This window comes from Crocodylus porosus, unplaced genomic scaffold (assembly GCF_001723895.1).
Source record: "Crocodylus porosus isolate Cpor-Errol unplaced genomic scaffold, CroPor_comp1, whole genome shotgun sequence".
NCBI classification, from domain to species: domain Eukaryota; kingdom Metazoa; phylum Chordata; order Crocodylia; family Crocodylidae; genus Crocodylus; species Crocodylus porosus.
Window position 1 is genome coordinate 11,679,484 of NW_017728926.1, and position 21,431 is coordinate 11,700,914.

Sequence of the window (21,431 nt, forward strand, 5' to 3'; positions counted from 1 at the left end):
TCAGCACAGGAGCCGGTTCTGTATGGGAATTGCACAAGGCTGTGTCTCTTTTGGATGAAAGCACCACGAGGCAAAAGCATTTAACATAAGTAAATATTTCCTCAGCATTATGACTGGGATCAAGGGTTAAAGAAGGAGGTGGGGGGAGCCCTTCAGAAACAAAATTAAAGTTGTAAATTGTATCACGGTCAGGGAAGAGGAGGACAAGGTAAAAGTAAAATTAAAGATATTAAATCTGATCCCAAGCCTGCTGCAGTACATAAAGAGAATCTCATCGACTTCAATAGGCTCTCTATCTGGCCCATCTGAGCAGAAAAAATTCCAAAGTGCAGGTACTTTTTATTCCAAGTTCCTTTGAAAAAAGCTGGGCCTGGTTGTACATGCTGTATACAGCCTGCTGGAAAATGGCATTGCTATCCTACAGGGAACGGTGACCCTTGAAATACGTTTAAAATTTCAAATACCCTTAAAACTTTTCTGTGGAATTAAAATTTGACACCAGAAAAGTTCAGTCGGGAAACGTCAAGTCTTCTTTGCTTTCGACAGTGTCAAGACACCAGATTAAAAGTGGCATAGAAAAATATAATTACTTTAACATTTTTACATAACCCAAGTCAGAATTAAAACTAAATAAAAACACGAGGTGAAATACAGTGTTTTGACTTCACCAACGTGAGAAAGGCTAAATGATTTGTTTTGACACTTTTCTGTCAAAATCGACATGTTCCCAACAAAACATTTCAGCTGAAATGAAACCGTGTTCGCTGATGGAAAACGGCTCCGTTGCAACAGGTTGCAAGCAGCTGTAGTCTTGAACCTGTAAAACCTCTGGCCCCAGGAGGCAAAGCATTACTGGCCCTAGTCTGCAATGGCAGGGAGTTGAAACAATCCACGTAGGGCTACTCAGTTGGGCATCCAGAGCAACGCAAGGTTGGCTTCTTGAGAGCCTCAAGGACTGAATCTTTCTGGAACAACATCTTGGGGTGCATCTACATGTGCATTAAGGCACTTTAGTTAATGCACATTAAATGCACTACCTCCATTGTGAGGTACTAGAAAAATACACATTAGCCTATTTTAATGCACATTAGCTAAGAGCATGGGTCATTTACACACATACTTTTCTGTCCCGCAACGTGCCAGAGATCCATCACTCGATGAATCGAGTCTGTTCCACCCCCGAGCTGAGGCAGACTGCACTGCACCGTGTGCAGTTGTAGAAGTGGCAAAATGTATGCCAGCACGCAGAAAATGGTGGCAGTGCGCTTTTGAACTAAAGTGCCTCTGATGTGTTTTAGTTCAAAAGCGCGCTAACAACATTTTTCGCAGCGCTGATGCACATTTCGCCACTTCTACAGCTGCAAGCGTCACAGCACCGGGCGCTTTTTGAAGTGCTTGGCACTGCAGCACTTACACAGGTAAAAATGCCTGTGGTTTTTTTGTGATGCTTTAATGTGCATTAAAATAGACTAATGTGCATTAAAGTGCATGTGTAGACGCTTTATTGGGTTCTAAGTCAGACAACTGCCAGAGGTCCACATAGGGCTTCACATTGCAGCCCCAGGCCAGGGAAGCCTCTCCTTGCCTTGGGTGTCTTCAAGCCTGGTCCCACCCTCACTAAGGCTCCAAAAGGGCTCCTCAGTCCTCCATTGGGTCTTTGGGGAAAGTGGAGTATTTAATACAGGCAGCACTGCCTTTCCTAAACCAGTGCAACCAGCAAAAGATAAAAAACAGATTCTTCTAAACTTATTATAAATTCATCCATAGGCAGGTCTGACTTTCTCTGTGCAAGTTATGGGTAAGGTCCACTCCACTGGGATGCCTCAGCAAGATACAATACCTTAGCTCCTAGACTGAGAAGCAGATTGCCCCTGCAGCAAACTTTCAGTGTCGGTCAGAAACTCAGCTCCAGCCACTGGTGTCCTCTCCCCTCCCTGCCTCTTCAGGTGCGGGTCTTCAGTGCTTTACCATCCCTGTGATCTTAGGCTTGGGCATGAGGGAAAATAAACCAGGACCCACAAAGGTGGACAGTCCCCAGTTACAGTCCCATTACGGGCTCCTGGTATTCTCTCTAGAGCAGTGGTCTTCAACCCGTGGCCCACGGGCCACCTGCGGCCCAATTGGCACACTGGAGTGGCCCACAGGACACACTTTTTAAATGGATACACAATAAATTGTGTGGGTGCAAGCCACATAACCCATTGAGAGCTGCACGTGTGGCCCACTATGGCAAGTACCACTGCTCTAGATGCACCTTACCCCAGACACCATCTCGCTTTCTACTTCTTCCTTCCCAACAGCTTCTAATTGTGCACTATGAGACAGGGTAATATCAAGCCGGTAAACTGAGGAACATATGCCCCTTCCCCCGCCATTAAAATATCAAGAAAGAAAAAATGAAGAACAAAAGAACGAAATAATGAAAGAAAGAAGGTGTAGGTGTAGGTGTAGGTATGGGTATGGGTATAGGTATAGATATCTCTGTTATTCTTCATAGTACACCTACATGAAAATGAGTGACTTAGTCACAAAGACAAGAAGCCCGGTAGATGACAGGAAGGGTCGCTTCCTCCCGTACGTGCAGTCTCCAAAGTTACTTGTTTCTTTCAGTTGGGAAAGATGAGAAGCACAAGGGACATGTCATGCTTGAGCAGGAACTGTTGTGAAGGTACCTGCATGCTGGACAGGTGTCTGATGAAAGGGAGCGGTGTTCAGTGGCCACGCACCTGTCATACAAACGACTACGGCTTAAAAGGAAAGCAACAGGCGGAGGGAGGCCCAAGTAAAGTCTCCTTGTGCTTGCGTCTTCTCTGCTACAGGATGTGTCAGAGCTTAACCCCAAATGGCAGCTGCCTCCAGCAGACAGGCAGAAGCCTGGATATTTTTAGGCACGCACAATCCCGCCCCCAACCTCACCCATAGATGCCATCCCTGAAAAGAAACTGCCCCCAGTACGGCAGCAAGCCCTACCTTAACGAGCTGTGGAAGCCAATACAAAGCTGCTACCCCAGTGACTGTGTGCAGAGAGACAGTCATCACAGCAGCAGTGGGGAGAGAGAGGGGAGACCTCCTGGGGAAGAGGACAGCTCTCGGGGTGGATCCTGGGGCCTGGGTGTCAGGGTTGTGCATCCTCACCATTGAAGCTAACAGGAGCTGCTGAGACTCAGCACCTTAGCACCCCAGGTGTGTGGTCCTTAAGGTAAGGGTGGGGGGTGCACAGGCAGTTATTTAAGTTGGGAACGTGGGATCGCCTTATGACCGATCGTCATTTCCATGCAGTGAGTAGATACCAAAGAGCAGAACAGGTCTCCCCGCTCTGCGTGAAACAGGGCAGAAGATGAATGGCCAGGGGAGGCCACATATCAAAAACGCAGAGTTGCAGAGATGTACATTTCCACACGCAAAATCAATACCTAAATATCCTAATAAAACTCCAAAGCGCACATCATAGAGCAACAAAACACCCCAAACAAGTTTAAAATAACAGTAAATAGCAAAATCACACAATAAACCCAGCCATGCTAAGAGAGCAAGACGCATTAAAATGTCAGGCCAATTACAAGAGGAAACAGCAAACACTTCTTTCTGCGCAAGGAAAACATTATGTGATTTGAGAGACGTTTCCACTTCAATAATTGTACTGCTCAACCAGCCCGTCCATCAAAGTGGTAACTAGCTCATTTCATCTGGGCAGTCCCAGGTGAGTCTCAATATGGAGTTTGATCATTTCTGCCTTCTCCTGTCTTCCCCCATTCAACAGGATGTTTTTAAGTCCCTACTGCGTTCCTTAAAGACATGCAGAATAGATAGACCAAGACAGACATAAAAAAAAAAATTAAAATAAAATGAGGTCCTCAGCCTATGTCGTCAGCATTGAGAAGAACCTGCTCAGGGAAAATAAAGCCGGACGCCAACTCTATCCAGGACCTGCCACAATGACCCTGCATGCACGCTCTCCCATGCTGGCGCAAAACCCATCTGCACAAGACAGCTCAAGCTCTGCAATAGGCATATAAGTGAAGTGGTCAAATATTTTCAAGTACTCAGCATTCGGCAATTTCCATAATTTTCAATAAATTGACGTTTCCCATCGTTTTTTCCCATCGTTCTCAGTGTTTGCACAGATTCATCCATTGCAAATTATGCTTGCTTCCCCCAACCCACTGCCTTACAACTCTGTACCTTTCACATGCTTGATATCCCATAACCAGATGTAGAAAGCGCTTGAGAAGAACCTATCATTATCGGGTTTCTAGTTGGATTTTTAAAACCTGAGCAGCTTGGGTTAGCAATCATATTTCCGGGCATCTATTCAACCAAACCTTTGGCCTTTACCAGCAGGGTCTCATAGAAAATAAAGCTCTCCCCCTGACCCAGCACACACAAGTGGTACACGAGCCGCTGTTGCAACAAGCCTGCAGCCGTGAAGCTAGGCAAGACTGTTTTTGCAGTCGGAGCCAGCGTCCTCACTGCTATAAGAGGCACCAGGGAAAGAGATTGAAAAGCCCTTCAGTGAAAGAAATACGGATGCTGGAATAGCATCGTTATCCAAGCTCCTTAAAAGCAGACCGTAGGGTACGTTCTCCTTTTAACCTCTGTGTAAGTCCCATTAACAATAATGACGGGAGCCACGCATCCTCAAGGAGAGAGGAAAGTGACTGAGGAAGAGGGCGACAGGCTCCAAAAGTCCTTGCAATAGTTGCTCAGTTTTAACTGCAGAATTGGGACCTAGTAGTACAGCCCTGCCAACCCCAAGTTAAAAAAAGAGTCAGGTCCCCTACAATCACACAGCTGGCCCAAACATCCAGACATTCAACATATTTTGAGTTCTTTTATTTGTCCTCCAAATGCTTATGAGGCTCCTGTGTTCTGTTTTCAAGGCTTCCCTTGGCCATGACGAGGCCTAGAAACTCACTTGCTTTTTTTGTTTGGAAACGGGAACTCACCTGTCCGGAGGAGCTCAGGTGCTGAAGGCTGTCAGGATGTGCAATATCATTTGACTCTCTGTTAAAAAAAGAAAAGAAAATGAAAAAAGGTCATAAGACTGGCAATCCCCTACATTGAAGCCAAGCTGGGTTGTGTCCAGCTAGCTCCGGTGTGCCTAGCCGTGCTGCAGGCCCCCTGAACTGGAGTGCAATTCATCCCCCACCCCGCTGCAGATCACAACCCCACAAACTTGTGCCCCACAAAAGGCCCGCTTATTATCTGCCACTGCGTGTCAGCCTTCAGAATTTAGCCGCCCGCTGAAGGGCTCCTTCTCATTGGTAAAACCATTAAGCGTGTTGATTTGCAACCATGTGTAGCCTTTCCGCTAAATTTGATCTCTCTTGTTGCTCATAAGGCAGCTACACTATATTGAGACACATTTATTTTAGCCGTTAAATAGCTTAATGAACATTGATTCAGATTCTTAATTTTGACTTTTTTTTTATGATGTTACAAAATGGTGAGGGATGCATTTCTTATTTGCTGGAAGACTTTTTTTATTTTATTTATTTAACTTTTTTGCTTTGGAGCGGTGTCGAGGGGCATTTGGAGGGAAATTGGAATTCAATTAAAGACGTACAGAAACCAGCAGTTTCAAAGATAGTTTTTATTCGGTCAATAAAACTAATCTGAAGTGTGCGGCTTGTATGAGAAAACAAGTTTCTCTCCGCTCGTTTTGTGGTTAACATCCACGGATTGATTAAATAAAGGAAACATCAGTGAATTGGCAGATCAAAAATCTGGCCTACAAATGACCAGAAACAATAATACTGATGAAGATGAGCATCTAGTGGGGCGTCAAACTGATTTCAATGGGAATAGGCACCAAGGAGAGTTGGGTACCTAACATGCCTAAAACTGAGTATGGCCCCACCACCTTCAAGTGTCCAGAATAACAGATCTCATCCTCTCCCACCTGGTTTTTATTCATAGAGTGGAAGAGAAACAAGCTTTCCCATTCTCCAAATCCCTCCTGGTTTGAATAAACTACTAATGAAGAAAATATCCTCTTGGCACCCACTAGCTAAACTGAAAGCAAAAGTAATTAAGACAAGTGTATTTTCTGAAGAACAGAAACGGAAAGTGCTTACATTTGGGGAAATGTTAAATACCAGCGCTTGCTCCATTGTAAAGACTGAAAATAACACATTCTTAATGCAGTACATGACATTTATAAAGCTTGGGATGATCTCAGAAATTCAAGAGGTTTTCCCCCGGTTCTATATAGAGGCAGAAAAAAGCAGCACTGTCACTTGGTAAAATGAGGAAGACTCGCTGAGACAGCATCTTTATATCAGAATAAATGTAGGTCTTCGCTTGCCAATTTCTAGTTTAATGTTAAGTGGGTTTATTTTTTAATAAATGTTTCTATCATTTCAATTTAATGATTTGAAGGAAGATATCAGATTGCAATTTTTTTTTCATTAAAAAATGCCTCTGTGTGTATGCAGAATCCATTTCAACCTGCCTTGGAGTTCAGGAGAACGGTATTAATCCAGTCATTCTCAACTAGGGCAGCACAATGTTTTTCTTTTCTTTTTTATGAAGGTGCTTGCACAAAGTTAGCACTCTTAGATATGCAAACACCTACGCGATTCACAAGATAAACCCAAAGGTTTCACACAGGAATCCATGTGGTGTCCAAGCCATTCTGACCTGCCGGGATCTTTCGGAGTTCTTTACAACAAAAGAGGACTCAGGACTTGTGGTCGAGGTGATCTCTTTTATTAGACCAACTCGATTTTTGCAAAAAAAAAGGTATTTTTCGCACAAACACCCTTCTTCAGGCAGAGAAGAAAAGCGTGTTTGTGCCCAAAAGCTTGCAATTAAAGATATCTATTTTGCAAAAATCTAGCTGGTCGAACAAAAGATCACCTCTACCATGAGTCCTGATTCCTTTCTGCCTCTAAACCAATACGGCTACCTGTTATACCTGGATACCTTGCAACAAAAGAATTGCTCTACTATTTTTCCATGGTCAAAAAACAAGTGCAAGCCAAAAGCTGGCATTTTCCAAGGAGGGACTTGAGTCTAATGAGGGTTGCCGTGAATCTCCAAAGGTTGAGAACCACTGCCTTGCGTCTGAGCGCATGCATGCTCTTATACCCAGGGCTGTCAGTTAGGAAGGCAGCCAACATGCAAGTGAGCTGACATTTCTGGGGTCAGGGGTGGGTGGGAGAGAGGCTGAGTTTTTTCAGCTAATAGATGCCAATGAAGTGCAGTTGTGAGCAGGGCTGCATTGCACTGCCATCGCCATCGCCACATCAGTCATGGGGACCGAGGGATAAATGTCACACGCAAGAGCCCAGTCTCCCAGTATAAAAGGAAACTCTCTGGGAATGTCAGCCAGCATCTTGTGAGCACAGAGAGGTCAGTGTTAATGAAAGATGCTATCAGGAGAGCTGGCTTCCAGCCAGACAAACATAATTAGCAGTATTTGCGCAAGATGAACCTTGGCAAGTGACAGAGGAGATGGTGGGGAGGGGGTGTGCAGAGGGGCGGGGGATGAAGCGAGGAACATATTCCCTTGCAAGAGTTTTTTGGGGGGAAAAAGCACTGCCATTTGGAGGGCTTCCAAGCCAGAACAACAGCCTGGTGAATGACTATTTAATTAAAATCTGCACAGCATTTGGAGGGAGAAGAGCTCGGCGTGAATAAGCACAGCAATAAAATATGCATAGACTCCAGCATAAGTTCCCCTTTTTATGCTCGGGCCTTTGCTCTGCCTCTGCTTAAAGCATTGATGGCTTTTGATTCACTAGCTACAGTGAGGGGAGAGCATTTGCCAGCCACTATTTCAATCCTGCAGGGAGTTTTTCCAAGGGTTATAGTCATGCTATAGTTTAGGATGTGTCAGCGCTGGCATCATAAACACATATCAGAAATGCTATAAAAAATTCACTTCTGGCTGCAGTTCACCATCTTAAGGCTTAGACCAGAGACTTTTCTTCCCCTTCCTAAATAAAATCAATAAGGTCATTTTTAATTTACAGGAAACCCAGAAAAAGAAATTTCCGTAACAGTTGCAGAGGGTTGGGTTTTTTTTTTGCACATTGCTCAAAAAATGGTTTTAATGACGAGGCTTGTTGCTCTGCCGGGGTCATGCATCAGCTTGTTGACTGGGAGCTGGAGAAGAAGAATTAATATTATTTGGATAACGGTAGCACTCAAAGAGCATAGGCAAGGCCGCTGCCTCGTTCCCTAATGGTGAAAGTCATGCCCTGGGAGCTTCTGGCCAAGCCAAATAAGATAAAGGAAGAGCAGGTCGAGCCGAGCGAGCAACACATATTTAGATTCTCCGAGTCTCCTTAAGTGCTGTTTGCCCAGAAGCAAGATGCTTTTTGTTTCCATTCTGAACAGTGAACCTGTTTTTTTTTAAATAAAGCTAAAGAAAATTTCAAAGTAAGAAGTTTTTGGGGGGGGGGGTTTCCATACTAAAAACTAATAACATGGTTTGTTTTGACACCCTTTAAATACTGCATTTTGGTTTCTTTCAGCAACGAAGCCTTTTCCAAATAGAACTGGCTGACAGAAATCGCCGCAAGTCTTTTTATCGTTTTTGGCATTAAAGAAAGGTGCAGTTGAAATTTTGCTCAGCTCTGGTTATTAATGCTGTGTGAAACACAAAGCCGAAAAGTGTTGCTATATGTCATGAAGGGAGAGTCTGAGATCACAGGGGACTGAACACAGACCTCCTGAAGCCCAGTCTAGCGCCTTCCTGCCCCCATGTAGCTAGTATATAGTTAATCATGAGTAGCAGGAAGCCTCCCTACATTTTCAATGCCCGTACCAGCTTGTTCACACAGGGTAGGGACAGAAGTTACACATAAATCAGTATATGTGATTGGAAACCAGTTCAAATCTGTAACACAACAGAAGTCCGGTGCACATAAACAGCTTTCAAAGTGGCCAAAACTGGTTTAGGATAAACCTGGATGGTTGTAATATCAGACTTAACTGGTTTAGGTTAAATCGGGTTATTGAATTTCTGTCCCAGATCCCCTCCTGACTCAAGTTAACTCACAGTCCCCCAGCATCCCAGGATGCTTTGCACCTCCCTGCAAATCCTCCACTTCCAGCATGGGGGGTGCTAGCTGTGGTGTCTGCTCGAACCAAGCAGGGAGGCATGCTCTAGCACCCCCCAGCTTCTGGCCTGGGTCACTGCAGGCATGCGGCTGCATTTCCAGAATCAAAAGTGAATGTCTGTTCACTTGCTTATCGGTTCAATCCACGCAGTTTAGACTAACCTGTGAAGATTGAATCAATTCAGCCTCAGGCTTTTTGACTGTCTGTGCTTAGCCACAATGACATGCAACACCCAACCCGCTGTGTTGCATGACCAGTCTGCGCTCAGGAAAATCCCTGCAATAGAACGGCATTCAGCCACCGCCAAGTCCACCACTGCAGTGCTGCCGGGGGAATATGAAGTGCATAGGCAAAACCTGGGAAGAGCGGGACTGAGAACTGCAGACACAGGGGTGACATAGGGCAGAGGAGCTGCATCAGCAAGGGGCAGCCTCATGCAACATAAGGCTCAGCTCAGCTCCACGTGCCTGTCTCTTCCAGACATGCTACCGAGTTAGCTCTAGCATCTTCCTCTGAGAAAAGCCTCTATAAGGAGCCTGCTCAGTCTTGTGCAGAGGGCCATGCTGCCTGCCACCCGGTGGGCATACACTCCAGGAAGATTTAAAGGCCCCCTCCACATTGAGCAACGGTTTCAAGTTGCAGCCAGGGAAGTTTAGGTTAGATATTAGGAAGGATTTTCTTACTAGGAGGGCAGTAAAACACTGGAACAGGTCACCCAGAGAGGTGGTGGAGTCTCCATCCTTGGAGGTTTTCAAGACCTGGCTAGACAAAGCCTTGGCTGGGATGATGTAGCTGAGGACGGTCCTGCTTGGAGCAGGGGGTTGGAGTAGATGTGACCTCCTGAGGTCCCTCCCAACCCTGATTTTCTATGATTGCCAAGCTGGCTAGACCTGGCGAGGGAGGGGATCCTCTCTCGGAAGCAGCCTGGGAGCCACTGCAGCAGCCTCCGTGATCTGCTGTTCAGGATGGGCCATGAGAGGCTCTGCCACCCATATTATAGCAGATCCATCAGCCCTCAGCTAGCTCAAATTCCTGGCCACTCTGTCTGAGCATGCTCCCCGTGGAGACCAGACCTCATCGATCAGACCCTGCACAAAAGGTGGGACCAGATCTTCCCTGTTATCCCCACTCCTGCCAGCTACCTCGCTAACCTGAATCCCACGCTGGGTTACACCTTAACTTGAATGGCACGGGCAAAGCCTGGACCCACTGGGCCTTAGAGTTTCCTGCGTGGGCTCGAAGCCGGCAGGGGGCAGTGATACCCAGCTGAGCTAATGCAGAGCACTGGAGCAGCTTAAGCTTTTAAATGAGGACTCTTGGCTGTTTTGCAGGCAGTGCAAGAGCTTCTCTTTAATCTTCGCAGTTTTACAGTTCAATCTTTTTTCGGGTGCTTAGACGAGTAATCTTGTCATCTCTCTTGCCGTCCTTGCGAAAAGCTTCAGCTTAAATCCCTTCCCATCCCCTCTTCTGTGTATATTGGAGCCAATTTTAAAACAGGCCTGGAGCAGAGATGTGATGAATTGAACTGTGGGGAGGAGAAGGAGACAGGGAGAGGCGGGGGAACCACACGCGCAAGGCAACGGGGCTGGGCGGCTCAGGGATGTGCTATGGGTGCTGGAGACTCTTCTGCTGATTCAAATCTATCCCCTGCTCTGAAGGGACATGTTATCTTATGGCTTTTTGCTGTAAACCCTGGACCAGTGGCCAGGTTTCAACATGGCATAAGCCATCAAAACTCTCAGCAGAGAAGGCAGAGTTGACTGGACCAGGGGGCCCAAGTGGCCTTCTCAGGCCGGTATCATCTCCTCCGAGTCAGAACGGAGGCCTTTGAGGATAATCCACACCACTACGACCTGCTCTGTGGTCTTTCTTCTCCCTAGCAATTAGGTCGGCACCATTATGACTGAAAGGGACCACGGGGGGAGGAGGTGGGGCAATGACAGAACAGGCCTGTTGCTCCCAGTGGAGCCAAGAGTGTTGCCTCCAAGCCATGAAATATGAATGAAGATTTTAAAAAAAGCACCAGCATCCCCCTAATTGGAGCATTTTGTAGCCTAAATGGGGACCCTTCATCATCCACCCGGCGGGAGAGCGGTGAGCAGAACCTCGCGCAGGCGGCAGGAAGGCCTAGCCATTAACATTTAGGAACGAAAGCTGCAATGAGCATGCACAGCCTAAATTAGCTCCCGGGAGAGCCACATGCGTCAGAGCCGCAACGTCTGATTTCCCTGCCGCGTTCCTGGTGGGGATATTTAAGCAGGAGGAAAAGAGGCTGGTCTTTATCTCAGTTGCCGTTAAAAGGAGCGGCCGGACCAGTCCCAGATCCCTCAGACATCAGCAGCTATAATGGCACCAGGGGGTTAAAGAGGGATAAGGTGCCATTTGCTGCTGCTTTGCTTCTCGGAGGTGCTGAGCCAGCAGGAGACGGAAAGAGAAAAATGATGCGCAGGGGCTCCCAGGTACAGCTGGAGAAGTGCTGCCAGCCCGGCCCCCGCGCCCCCTCCCCCGGCACTTCTCTGAGCGGTAAGTGCTGCCAGGCGCCTCTCTGCAGAAAGGCTCGTGGAGAGCAGCAGGAAGGGGTTGTGGGTAATATGCTGACCGGTCCCACCCACCCAAGGGAATGGGACCCCCGTCCCAAACTCCAGTAACCCGCCTCCCATCCAGCCCCATGCTCTTCTCACCCCACTCTGCCAGGGCACCTCTGCACGGACCTGTAGCCCCCAGTTTCCCCCTTCTTCTTTTTTCCCCCCTCCCGTTTCCACACATCCAAGCATCTCATCCTTTGCTCTATGCAGTTCTGCCCAGGTATCCCAATGCATAACAGCAACCATCACCTGCTGCTTACAACATCTCCCACTATAGCAAGGAAACATAAGACAGACGAACCAAACCCAGAATAGCCAATATCCCACTACTGAGGACACCCCTTTGTGATGGGGAAGACCCATGCCCAAGCGTCTTCTCGGCCTGATTTCAAACAGGGATGTAAACCAAGTTTGGGGTGGGAAATCTCCAAAGTAGAGGACTTTGGGCTAGTCTGAGCTTTCATGCCCCTCCCCAGAGCCCGAGAAAGAAATCGCAAGCTTTTTGTGCCTGAAAGCTTTCATAGATTCAGAGATAGTAAAGTCGGAAGGGACCCCGAAGGATCATCATGTCCAGCCCCCTACCCCAGGCAGGAAAGAGGACCGAGGTCAGACGTCAGCTTGCAATTAAAGACGGGTTTTTTTTTTTGCAAAAACCTTATCTTTTTTTGCAAAAATCTTATCTAATAAAAGATACCACCTCTACTATGAGACCTGATTGAGAAAGAAATAGGTATCCTCCAATGAGCAATATTTAAGTGGAAACTCCTGACCAGCCTTACTCAGTAAGCCCATATTGAGCAGGTCTACACCATGCTAGACAATGATAGGGATCCCACCTCAGTCCCACTCGAAACTTGTAAAAAGTCAGGTAGCTGCTTTTGGCACATGCCCATGGTACACCAGCACCTCCCAGGCTCAGGCATGCCTGTAAGCCCAGCCCTGCTCCAACAATGCTACGTACAATTTATGGCAGGCAGTGTAAGAAGAGACAAGGTGCACCAGTAGGACATGTTTTCACAGCAGGACTCCCAGCCGCTGTCTGACCCAGTGTAGACATGACCGCTGTGTTTGAAAGTCACCGGGGGAAGTTTTTGAGAGAGTGTCTAAGTGACTTAGGAGCCTATGTCTTGTTGACTTTCAACATATTCCTGAGGGGGAAGGTACACATTACACTTAGACCATGCTCAAGGCACTTAAAACATGAGCATTTGCATGTCAAAGCTCATTAACTTATGTTAAGTGCCCTCAGAGTGTTTCAAAGTTATGCCACTTCAGGTGAGGGTTTATGCTGGTCAGTGCTACCTAGCTCGTGTTAGGGTAACTTCAGTCTACTTCATGGCCCTTAATACGCCTAAAGACCTGAACCCCAGGAATTAACCCCCCAAGTGAAGGTGAGATATTCATGCACGAGACTGAATAGGGAGGACTCGGGTGCCAAGGCCTAGATTCTGCCCTTTCTGTGAATAAAAAGGGGTCTCTGCTCTCCAGAGCTCCTAGACCCACAGCAGAATGTAATACATCCCCGACCTGGCTGCATTTCCACCCACACAGAAACTTTTAGTTGAAAGCATTTCCAGATCTCAACATTTTCTTTCCTTTGGGTGGGAGGCAGGGAAGAAAACGACGTTCGGTTTTCTGACATTGACATGGAACATTTTTACAGAAAGCATTTTGGGGGAAAGAAGCCTTTTAACCTGCCTTCCCAGGGTTATCGGATGTTAAATTTCAGGTGAAAATGAAACTTTCTCACAAAAAAAAAAAACATAGGTGTTTCCCACAAAATAAATAAATAAATAAATAAAAGCATTAATTCAACTTCCAAATCTGGTGGAGAGGAGGAGACTGAAAATCTTGGTAACCCATGTGGAAACCCCGAATGCAATGTGCCTGTTCAGACAGACCTGTCATTCGGATGAACTGGGACATCTCCTAACCAGGATCAGGGTGGACGTACCAGGGCCCTGAAGCGTGCTCCGCTGGCCACGGGAATGGCCGCTTGCTTCGTTCTCTTCCAAGTCAGGAGAGGAAGCCATTAACATCCATCCTATGAGTGGTCGAAGACAGACTGAAGCAGGCGGTGAAAGATAAGAGGCAGCACCTGGAACAGCCCAGGGCTATTATTTTCCGTTATGATCTCGTTAAACGCCACTGCCAAAGAGAGAAGATTCCAGGACTAGCCTCGGGGCAGACATTTACTTAAGCGGCAGATGACTCGCATGGGCAGTTAGGCTCATGCACAATTATTGCCCGTTGCTTTCCATAGCTATGCGTCTTCACTACTGCACAGTTATCTGGAGCCTGCCTGACCGACCACGGAGAGAGCTAGCGGCAAAGGAAAGGGGCCAGCTGAGAAGGGCTGAGCATCCCAAACGAGACCTAGGCAAGAGAGAGTGGTTGGCCAAGAGCTGGATGCATGAGGACAAAACCAGCCAAAAGGAGACCACAGGCCAAGGGTCCATCCTTAGTACTCCGGGTGGGAGAGTCTGGGTAAAAATGGCAATCTGGCTCCATTGGCCAGTATATTGGCTACAAGTAGCCCAAGAAGCATCTGGATCTGGGACCCTACCTCAAATATACTGACAAGAAGAATCAACTGAGTTTGTCTTCCATGCTGTCTTAAACGCCAGATCACGAACCCAGCCCTCTCTAGACATGCCCCCCTACTGCCCCTCGCTCACATGCGTGGCACCTGGGATGGAGCGTGTCTGACAGCAGAGCTGATATTGGGAGCACACACTACCTAAGCACGCAAGGTCTGGTGTGGCCACAGGAACCCTTGCAAGCAGCTGCTCGTGTCTAACTCTAACTAGCCTACCCAGTGCTATCAGGACCCATCAGCAAGGCCAAGGTAACATCAGACCCAGCCATTTCCACCATCCAGGAACTTAATGTGACATCTGCTCTCCTTATGCTGCTAGTTGCAGCTCCTGCCATGGCTTGACTGAGAAAAGCCTACAAGAGAGGCAAGCACAAAGGCGAGCTCTCTCTACCACGTGCCTCTCCCTCCCTCATTTACAGCTACTCTAGAAGAGAGAGAAGCATTTCCCCCTGGGAAATCCAGTCCCTGCAGGCTCCAGCAACACAGTATGCAATCCTATAGCTTTCCCCCTGGAACGCAGCCCTGCACAGTTTGGTTTCGCTCCGGTGCGGCCCCCTGGAGATATCAAACAGCAGGCAAGAATTAGTCTAAACCTCTCCATTTAATCTCCACAGCACTCCAGACCGTGCAGGCAGCTCATTAATAGCCAGCTTCAGAAGAACCCGTTCCCCCCTCATACAATGCTCAGTCTAGCTGAGGAATAAAGGCTTTCATTTGCCACTGAAGGCAGAAACACCGGTGAGAGATCGTGGGGCTGAGAAAAGCACAGTTGATGTCAAGGGTAACGCGCATTGTTGGGAGCAATTTGCTGCTTCTTGGGTTCCCAGTGTCGTGACCCATGCTTTGGGCCTTACCTATGACGTTGGCCAGCACCTGCTGCTCCCAGCAGAAAGAGCATGAAACAGCACAGCCTTCCCCAGTTGAAGATTTCCAAGGATTTCCAAGGATATAGCAGCCCTCTGCTATCCCACCTGCAAGACACCGTTATCCTAACTCACCCCAACGTGCTTCTTCCCAAAAACATTATTTTCCTCATATACGTGAAACATGGGTGGAGGCTGGTCATCGCAATCACCTGACAAATGGCATGACCCTTGCACTAAAACACAGCAGCTAGTAGCTCTGCATGGGACAGCCCATGCAACACGAGATCCAGACACACGACACGCCAGCCCAGTATGTGGCGGATCAGGGAAAGATATAGTCATTTTGTGCCAGAGCTGGGAATCAATCCTGTGACTCCCAGAAGCCAAGGGCAAATAATACCCATGGGTGATACGTGATATGGGCTTGTTGCATAAGCCTCATTGCAGCAGAGACTAAGTTTGCAGTGCCCCGTTCCCTGCGCCTATTTTCTCCATGCCCTTTCCTCTTAACACCCTGCTGTGTACAAAGGCTAGCCACAGCCAAAAGCCTGATCCTGACATATGGCTCTGATACATTATAGGATTAGAAGATCGTTTCCAGTGGACGCTAACTGTGCATCTCCATGGGTGAAGAGAGCTCCCAGGGCACTGCCAGAGCTGTTCCCTGTTGAATCTCTGGTAGCATTTGCTGGCAGGAAGGGTTATTCTTTAGTCATGACTGCAGATTTTGGAGAAGCCTGGAGTTTCCCTGCTACCGTCGGTGATGCATTTAGGGGGCCAGAGAGGGGGTCTGGCCAACTGCACCCGCTAAGCGTCGCTGAAATACCAAGTGCAGATCCTAGGAAACATTCACCGTAGGCTGACGGAGACTTAGCTGGGAGAGCTAGCTGAACAAGGTCCTGCTGCCAGTTGTACTCAGCTGGTACCATGCTTAAATGGGATTGTATCTGGATTAAACCAGGGATTGACTTTCTGCTTGCTTTTCTATCACTACGCTCCTGCCCACGCTGACACCTGGCTAAGGCCTACCTCTGCATTGCCTTTTGTTGTATCCCGGTCCCCTTTGCACAAACTCCTCTGCGGTCACCTGGACACACGGCTGCACTCCCAGACACTCCATCCTCTGCCATCTCCGTGCCTCTGTTTTCAAGGAGCAGACGCGCAAAGCCTTTGGCTCCAGGATGGCTCTCTTCCCCCCTCCTCCTCCTTTGCGTTATCTGCAGAAGGGATGTGTCGAGCCAATCCGAATGTAAAGTGACGACGCAGCCCGGCCGCCAACATGCAGCAGAGCTCAAATGTACCCGTACTGGCCAACGCTGATAAAGGGTTTAGGGCCGGTGCCAAAAGTGATAGAGGCACAGAGAAAAATCTCAAGAGGTGGGAGAACTGGATGGAGCCCAGCTCGAACCCCCGCATGCCGGGGAGTTAAACAAATCCAATAACAATCATCAGCGCAGAAGAAGAATAAACCGGCCACAGAGAAATCCTATCGCGGTCCTGCCAGGCTCCTGGAAAACTCAAGTGTCACCAGCGGCAGCAAGAGCTCGCTGACAGCCCCGCTGCACATAGGGGGCTAGCCTGCACCCATGCCATCCCCTCTCACTGTCCCCACGGCCAGCCGTGCAGATCACAGGGAACATGCTTGAGCCACGTCAGCACCGAACCCTGCTCTGTAGGTCCATGCAGTCCCTGTGCGGTGCCAGGCCCGCCTTCTGTGCCAGATCTATAGGTGCCAGGAGGAAAAGGGTTGTCTTTCAATTAGGGGGAGGTCAGGATTGGGTGGGGAATCCAGGCTAACGCACAGGCAAGAAAGTGCAAGGGCTAACCCCAGTGCCCCTGCACGTGGGCCTGACTTACAAGTCGCATCAGGCTCTGTGTGACGTGGAGCAGCCTTGGTGGCATCCTGTTAGGAGGGGATCCCCAGAAATGCTGTCCCCTGGGGTAGAGGAGTCTTGGCAGACATGAAATCAGGGGTCACGGCGGGCCAGGCAGAGCCAGGAGGAGATTCCCAGCCCCTGACTAGGCAGGAATCGGCAGCCCCTTGGCTTTGCTCCAAGGAAGTTTACCCAGCGTCAAGCACGTACACAGCCAGCAGCAGCCACAAACCTCCCCGCGATGTGGACAGTGGGTAATGGCAGCTCAATCCTTCACTGAAGCCCCCGTTTCAAGTGATCATTGAGGGGCTGGAAGGAGGTTAGTGGTATCACCTTCTTGCACGAAACAGAGAGAAACCCAAACCACTGTGGGCAAGAAACAAAAGGAGATGGGAACCCCCAGCAGAGCCCTAAAGCACTTAGGACACTGCTCCACTCCGACCCCCAGGCTTCCCGACTGCGGCATTTTCTATCAATGTCCCGTTGGAAGTGCATCGTGGCAGGCCAGGATGCTCTCCGAGGCAGTGCACTGTAGCTCTCCAACCCTCACATCAAACAGGACACGATTAAAAAGCAGCCTCCCCTTCTGCACACAACTCAGTGCAGCCAGTCAGATGCCACCTGCGCCCTGAGCTGCTTTCTGCTGTGGAGGGGGCACATAACAGGCAGGAGGCGTCCTTCATCACTTGGAAGAAAAAAAAATTAACACCATTGCCACTAGTGGCCTTAAATATCCCTGGGGTTGTTTTATTCCACTTTCCTAAATCCCCTCCTGCAGTGTCAGCTCAGCAAATTTGGCAAAGTTGTTTGGGACAAGAAGTAGCATTACCATAGTTTTGCTAAACACCTCCCACGTTTCCCAAAGGTGGCTCCATTTCAGACCCCACCTGTATGGAGATGGCTTATAGATCAGTTTGCAGTGGGTTTTTCAGTGGTGTCGTGACCCCAGAGAAAAATCATTGGCTCCCTTTGGCCTGCTTCCTTCCACCCAGCGTACAGGAAACGAAGCTTAAAGACCCCAATCTCTATCAACGAGGCTTCCCTCCAGAGCTGTCTTCAGAGATTGTAGTTTTCCAAAATATCCTCACCTCCATCAAGACTCCCGTTGCCAATCGCTCCAAGCACTTGGAGTGTTTTCCAAGCCAAAGGACTGAACGCTGGCCGATCAAACACATCGGGGTGCGGTACTTCCCGACACACAAATCACAGATGCCGGCAAACTTTGGGATGCGATTAAGGACCGGCGACAGAATCACCAGCCAATCGCAAGGATCGCTAGCTAGGGAGTCTCATTGGCTGATGCAAGTTTTAGCTGCATGGAGAGTCAATCAATGGGGTCTAATTTGTGACCTGGGCTTCCCTTCTCACAACAGACGCAAACACTAGCGAGAGTGTTTCTTTGGAGAGCTTTCCTCCCCCATCTTCTCCGAGGAAGAGACAGGAACCTGAGACGGGGAAGGAGAGTGAGTTGTATTTACTGCAACAGTAATTGAGAAGCAAAAGGCAGCAGTCTGCACGTTGTCTCCATCAATACCTAATTGCTCCTCAGAAAGCCTCTGTAATGCTGGGTGCCCAGGCACAAAAAAAAAAGAAGAAAAAAAGTTAATAAAGCCAAAAATCAATAGAGAGAGTGTTCCCAGTGTCAGATGCAATAAATGGATCTGAAAAACTGGAAACTGCAGAGAACTGGCCTCCAGGCTGATGCTGCTTGAAAGCAAAAAGCTGGTAGAGGTAGAAGCTGGGGAGAGCTTGCTGACTTCCCTTCTGTTCGCGAAGGACAGCTGGAGTCAGCACAACCTGCAAATGCTTCGTAAGTGCCCTTACTTACAGTGAGAACAAAGGGTTGGGCAAGACAAACCCTGGGCCGATTCCAAGCCCCCTTCTCTGTCCCCTTTGTGCCACCAGAGACATGTCGTTGCCCAGATTCATCCCCATCTGTTAAAACTCCAGTTCCCGGCTCTTGAGACCTCTCTGAGCCCCTGGAGGGGTGTTCTCCAAATGGGAATGGCTCATCAGTCTAGCAGAGACCCTGGATGGCTCAGAATTGGTGTGGCCAGCTGTATGCCCCTCATTCCCCTAGTCCCTGGGTAGGAGGCATGCCTGGGTGCAACAGGGACCTAGCAAGAGTGGGAGTGCTTTAAGCCAGGGGATGCTGGGCTCCAACAATCATCAGCTAACAGAGCAGACCCCAAAAATCTTAAATTAAACCAGCCCGTGGACTGGGGGAGCAGATGATCCAGCATGTGTAGGATATGCAAGCTTGATTTCACATAGCTGGCTCGAGTGAAGTTACAACAGCGTCAGCTGCAGGCCAAGTATGCATCCAACTACCGCTTGTGCACCATATGCTGAACTCCATACTGCTGTGTGATGAGTTAGCTATTTTAAAGCTTGTTCTGGTACATCTCAGTGAGGTGCAGCCTCATCGCTGGCCTGCAGTGTATACATGCACTTAGAAGCAGGGTATCAGATGATAAACCCCCCTCAGGAAAGAGACAAATTCTCACAGCGCCAGCGCAATGAAGCCGTGACCTCTGCTGGAACCCCATCAAATTCCCCAGTCATTGGTGGAAGGTGACTCCATGGGTATTACTTGCCCTTGGCCTCTGGGAGAGACAGGTTTGATAACCGGCTCTGGCGCAAAATGACTAAATCTTTCCCTGCCTCACTTCCTTATCTATGTAATGGCAGCAAAAAGACTTTTCTATCTCATGAAGGGGTTGCAAAGTGCTCAGCTACTCTCATGATGGGTGACACCTCAGAACATTAGGTGCATTAGCCAAGAGAGCTGGCTGGGAACATCTTGGCAAAACAGGGTTTCTTCGCAAAATGATGATTTATTAACATGGAGACCTTTTGTGAAACCATTCCAGTTTCAGTGGTGTTGGATGTAGCCGTGTTGGTCTCAGGACGAAGGCAGACATCTTTGGGTAGATGTGATCATTTATATTAGACCAACTACTATAATTTCAATGACACTTGTCATCAGGCCCAGAATAGAGTTTCTGGTCAAAACCAGAGTGTGAGACCTCAAAATATGCAGCACCTTGGTGATGGATAGAAAATTATATTTAGAGATTTGCTTTTAGGAATTGGCTTGTAGGTAAAGCAGGTATTGCATTAGAACAATGATCCAGGGAAACGGCAAGTGCTAATTGGTTTCTAAAAGCCTGCTTGTGAAGGCAGACACCATGCTTGAGGCCAAGGTACAAGCAGGCATAAAAATGGGCTGGGAAATTTGAACAGTGTACCCATAACATGAGATGGGCTTGCCGCATTGACTAGGTCACAGTGAACAACTGCAGAGTCCCTGGGATTTCCAGTTTTGGTGGATGAACCAAATAGGAAGCCAGGGCATGCCCAAATTTAGATACCAAATTAAGATGTATGCATGTGATGCATTTGTTGGAACAAAGGAATATGCTGACAGGACAGAACATGGACAGTATGACGACCACAGGGAAACCAGTCAATGGTACCCAGGAATGAAGAGTCATCAGAGGAGAGAAAGAATACAAAAGAAGGGATTTCAGAGCAGCAAAGGGTCCCTGAGGGGGAACCCAAGGCCAGGATAGACAGAGGGCACACCACCAGCCTCTCAACCATCCCATGGGGGTGGGGGAGGGAGGAGGCTCAGCCCTTGACCTCCAGGCTGCTGATATCTGACATTCAAGAAAGAACCACAGAGTGTAGCTTGCGTGCTGGCCAGATGTACCTTCCTTCTGTGACAGCCCTAGGACTGGTAGATATGAAATTTGGGGGGAGAGTATTTAATTTGCCTTGCCTGCATTATTCTTATCTGCTATTACTGTGTATCAATAAAATTGGCCTATTATCAAGTCAAAGAAGTCATAGTCAGTCTGAGGGTTTGGGTCCACCCAGAACAAGGTATCTGGGTCATAAATCTTGTGCAATACTTAGTGGTTCGGATACTCATCTGGAAGGTGGGCGGTCCAGCTTCAAATCCCTGAATCAGCCTGATTCAGACCGGGGATTTGACTCGGAGTCTCCCACGTCACAGAGGAGTGCCGTAATCACCAGGCCGTGGGGTGCTCTTGGGTGATGGTTTCAGCCCATTTCTGATCTCCATGAAAGGCTTCAAAAGATGACATATTTCAAGTTCATCACGAGCTAGAAAGGGAAACATGCTAAAATCTCAGAAACTTCCCCAGGACAGGAAACCAGTTTCGTGTGTTTTGCTTATTGCCATGAGGCAACTGCCCGGGGTCTCTTTTCTGCAGACTTTACAGCAATGTCTAATGCAAAGAGCAACAATTTTAAGCACGGTATTTCAGGTAGCGGCAATTTGACGGTGGTAGCGATGGGGTTAACTCAACTCTGAAACCGACTTTCCCAGCTCATAGTCAATAAACAGAACAGCAATTATGTTGCATTTCTCTGATGGCTACAGATCTTTAGAAAACAAACACAATAG